We start from the raw sequence: 4,731 nt of genomic DNA on the forward strand, positions 1-4,731 counted from the left end.
GGCAACGAAGTCTCACCAATAATAATTGTTTTTCAGATCTCCGTGTCGGCAACGAAGTCTCACCAATAATAATTGTTTTTCAGATCTCCGTATCGGCAACAAAATTCCACCAATAACTATTATTTTTAGATTTCCGTATCGGCAACGAAGTCTCACCAATAATTGTTTTCAGATCATCGTTTTGGCAACGTAGTCTCGCATTTTTCAGATCTCCGTATCGGCAACGAAGTCTCACCAATAATAATTGTTTTTCAGATCTCCGTGTCGGCAACGACGTCTCACCAATAATTATTGTTTTTCAGATCTCCATTTTAGCAACGAAGTCTGGCCAATATGTACTGTTTTCAGATCATCGTTTTCAGTCTCACCAATAATAATCGTTTTCAGATCTCCGTGTCGGCAACGAAGTCTCACCAATAATAATTGTTTTTCAGATCTCCGTGTCGGCAACGAAGTCTCACCAATAATAATTGTTTTTCAGATCTCCGTATCGGCAACAAAGTCTCACCAATAACTATTATTTTTGGATTTCCGTATCGGCAACGAAGTCTCACCAATAATTGTTTTCAGATCATCGTACCGGCAACGTAGTCTCACTGTTTTCAGATCTCCGTGTCGGCAACGAAGTCTCACCAATAATTATTGTTTTTCAGATCTCCATTTTAGCAACGAAGTCTGGCCAATATGTATTGTTTTCAGATCATCGTTTTCAGTCTCACCAATAATAATCGTTTTCAGATCTCCGTGTCGACAACGAAGTCTCACCAATATTTACTGTTTTTCAGTTCTTCGTGTCGGCAACGAAATCTCACCAATAATGATTGTTTTTCAGATTTCCGTGTCGGCAACGAAGTCTAACCAATAATTATTGTTTTTAGATCTCCGTGTCGGCAATAAAGTCTCACCAATAATTATTGTTTTTCAGATCTCCGAGGGCAAAATGTAAACGACATTAACGCCTCGACGTGGATTCAAACCCTACATCGACATCTGCATGCTATTAAATATGAAAATGTTTACATGTTCATAAATGGGTAAGTATCAACAGGTAAGTACTGACAAATTAATGATAATTTCATTGTCAAAAAGTAAAGTAAGGAAATTAAGCAGATTTCATATGTCGAAGTTAATACCAAAAGCAGAGGCAATACGGCCACAGAAGCTTTATGGATGTTTGTTGTATATCACGACTTGAATGATTATATAGAGATATAAAGATATATAATGAATTATTTGCATATATTTATAAACACTAGGGGACAGTTTGGTGATCTGCTTAAAACTACTATGAAGAGATAAGTGAAGAGATAAAAGGCTACAAATTAGAAAGAAGTATGAAAAGCATATATTAATTGGAATGAAAAACAGGGCCAAATAATTATAACCAAATGGAAAGAATAATAATGGGGGAGGGGGTGAGGAAAAAATACCACATCTGCTTATATTATGACGTATTCATAAAATTCATAAGTATTGGAATGTTGTTCAATCCTTTAGATTACTGGAAGGGAAAGAGAACGACTGCCAGGGATACAACTTGTATATAGGCTCATACTATGTGACAAACATGGCCACCAGGCGACGAGCTGACGAACCGAGGCGATGGTGAGTAGAGCAGCTACGACCTGTTGGTTCGTATTTTCCGGAAATGATATAGCGCTCGATCTGTATATACATTTTATAATTATGTAATTATGCTTTTAATGATGAACCTTCCGAATAACAAGCAATTAGATTTATTAAAACTTCGGATCAATGAAGCTTTGGAGTAATGAACCTGCAGAAAAAGGACATTAATAATAACCCTTTAAAAGTAAATTGTTACAGAAGAGCAAGATATAGTGGAATATGTTGTAGCCTCTTTTCAACAAAGCCATTCGGAATAGAGGTGCAGCGAGATCGAGATTTCTAATTCTGTTCTAAGAGATCTCATTCTAGCTCTTTCCTAGTATTATTCTTTATAGCCGCAGAATCAACGTAATAAAAATGCATTGCATTTTTCAATTTTACCAGGGATACGACAACGATGTAGCGAAGAAGGTGACCTACAGAGCGACCACGACGGCTACCAGGTTACGACTATGGTGATGGTGAGCAAGCGATTACGAGACTGATGGCGACCACGGTAGTAACCAGGTATGTAATAGAGCAGGATTATCGGAAATTAATGGTGTTATCGAAATAAAAGAAACTTGATGGAAATTATCATTAAAGTGGAATACAATTGCGTTTGATATTTTGAAATCCGCATTTTGAGACCTACTTGTTCTGACCTTTTCCAACTACACTGCAATTCTCGAAAATTATTTCCTAATTCCAATATTTTCATTGTTGTATTTCAAAGGCTGTCAAACTTACGGAAGCGTTAAAGTGCCATTCTACTTGACGACATGACGAGATATTCCATCTTGTCAAGTTGACTTAATATTCATATCATGTCGACATGTAAAAATATTTAACTTACCATGTCGACTTATCAACTTTTATTAGTCGACATGGCGAAATAAATTATGTTGCCAAGTTGACTTCGCATAAAGTTCATGTCGTCATGGCGACATAAATTATCTTACCAAGTCGACTTCCCAAAAAGTATATGTCGTCATGGCGAAATAAAAATATCTTGCCAAGTCGACTTCGTAAGAAGTACATGTTGTCATGGCGAGATAAAATATGTTACCAAGTCGACTTAATAACAGTAGATGTCGTCTTGGCGACATAAATGATCACGTGGAGTCAGTTTTAAGAATTACAGTTAAGTGCAATCACGTACGCGCGCTGCATGAAATAGTCGTCACACTACATATCTCGCCATGACGACATATACTTTTTGGGAAAACGACTTGGTGAGATAATTTATGTCGCTATTACGAGATGAACTTTTTTGTGAAGTCGACTTGGCAAGATAATACATGTCGCCATGACGACATGAACTTTTTGTGAAGTCGACTTGGCAAGATAATTTATTTCGCCATGTCGACATTACTTTTTGGGTAGTCGACTTGGTAAGATAATATATGTCGCCATGGCGACATGTATTTTTGTAGAAGTCGACTTGGTAAAATAACTTATGTCGCCATGACAACATGAACTTTTTGTGAAGTCGACTTGGCAAGATAATTTATTTCGCCATGTCGACTAATAAAAGTTGATAAGTCGACATGGTAGGTTAAATATCTTTACATGTCGACATGATATGGATATTAAGTCGACTTGACAAGATGAAATATCTCGTCATGTCGTCAAGTAGAATGGCACTTTAACGCTTCCGTACAAACTAGAGCTTAATAAGCTTAACATAATTAATGCAAGTCTTTAATCCATGATTGGCGAAAATCGAAGCCGTAGCCGTTAGGTCATCATTCTCCACCAGTAAATCACACATGTTAATTATACAGGATTATAACAGTGCCTATTCGTTTACATTTTCAGCGAGGGAAGAAGGGCGGGGGCCAGGGTGACTACCAGGGTGATGGCAACCAGAGCAACGAACAAGATGACGGCAACGATGATCATCAGGATGGAGCCTACCAGGGCGACGGCATGGACGGCAACCGGATCTTTACCACGGTAAAGACGACCGAGCCGGGGCGACTACCAAGTGATAGCTCCGGAGATATAGTAAGTATAACGATATGAATCTTTTGTTTTTTGTCTCATAATTATAATTTGATATTCTCTTCGTTGTCAACTCTTCTTACATATTTAAGTTTCTAATAATATTTTAACGAATATCTTTATTTAGTTTCATGTCCACGTCTTGTGCAATACACCTAGTGGGTACAGATGACCAGTTTATCTGTTCATCCAATGTCTATTCATTTTCGTTGTCTTGTTGTGGGCAATAATTAAACTTATAACGAGAAAACTGAGCTTTGCTAAAGTCATTGAAATATGTCTGTCTTCTGCTGTTTCAAGCATATTGCACGTAAATGGGGATGTATTTAAATCATAGTGGTGTATTTCGCGTTGATTGCATTTTTCTAATACTGGATGATATTCTACATCGCAAGTGACAGTGATTATCATATAATCTGGTATCTCATTTTATTTTTTCCCATAATTTTATGTACAGCAAGATGATACACCCTTTGTCTCTTCGCTGCTAAGAAGACGACGAGTGAACTGTAATCTTAGATGCTTCCCAGAGATCACAATTTAAGTCTGCAGATGCAAACATGAGCTACAAGCTAGATGACATCCATGTCAATGACAACTGCTCTTCACACAAAAAATATCAGGACTTCGACGCCCACGCACGAACAAGGGAGAAGCCAAAAATGAAATAAATTTGAAAGAAAGCTTTGAATCTTGCACAACCAAAATAATGTCATAAACTGTTGCTTGAAAGAGGATTCTGCATTAGTTATTTTCAATGATGTACATCTACAAACATTCGAGACATTGGAGGCAGTTTTAAGTGAGAGAGAATAACACTGTATTAGGTGCTTTTATATAGCACTCTGCATGGATGCATTATTTGAATATTTTGTTAACATAATCAAATTAATGTACGTCAAGCAAAATGTTAGCATATTTAATATAAGAATTATAATTGTAAAATTCCTTTTCAGCGAAGATAATCATATTTCTATTTTTAAATATTTATTTTCATAATTTAAATGTACGTATTTATCCTCGTAATTTTCATATATGTTTAAATCTCACTTGCTATGTAATTCCATTTACTTTCCATATTCTTTAAGGTGTGTCACCAACATGTATTATTTCAAC

The 4,731-nt window shown here is 36.5% G+C and overlaps 1 long non-coding RNA gene across 2 annotated transcripts; it reads left to right on the plus strand.

Annotated features, from left to right (window-relative positions):
* Positions 1–905: 905 nt before the first annotated feature.
* On the plus strand, positions 906–4,523 carry LOC115928066. Of its 2 annotated transcripts, XR_004065853.1 has the most exons (5): positions 906–1,048; positions 1,498–1,605; positions 2,014–2,136; positions 3,430–3,618; positions 4,073–4,523. It is a non-coding gene; the product is annotated as an uncharacterized LOC115928066 (long non-coding RNA). The 2 variants fall into 2 exon arrangements; XR_004065852.1 differs by lacking the exon at positions 906–1,048 and having other exon boundaries at positions 1,126–1,605.
* The last annotated feature ends 208 nt before the right edge of the window (positions 4,524–4,731 follow it).

The sequence above is a fragment of the Strongylocentrotus purpuratus genome, unplaced genomic scaffold, assembly GCF_000002235.5.
Source record: "Strongylocentrotus purpuratus isolate Spur 01 unplaced genomic scaffold, Spur_5.0 spur5_scaffold_21, whole genome shotgun sequence".
NCBI lineage: Eukaryota > Metazoa > Echinodermata > Echinoidea > Camarodonta > Strongylocentrotidae > Strongylocentrotus > Strongylocentrotus purpuratus.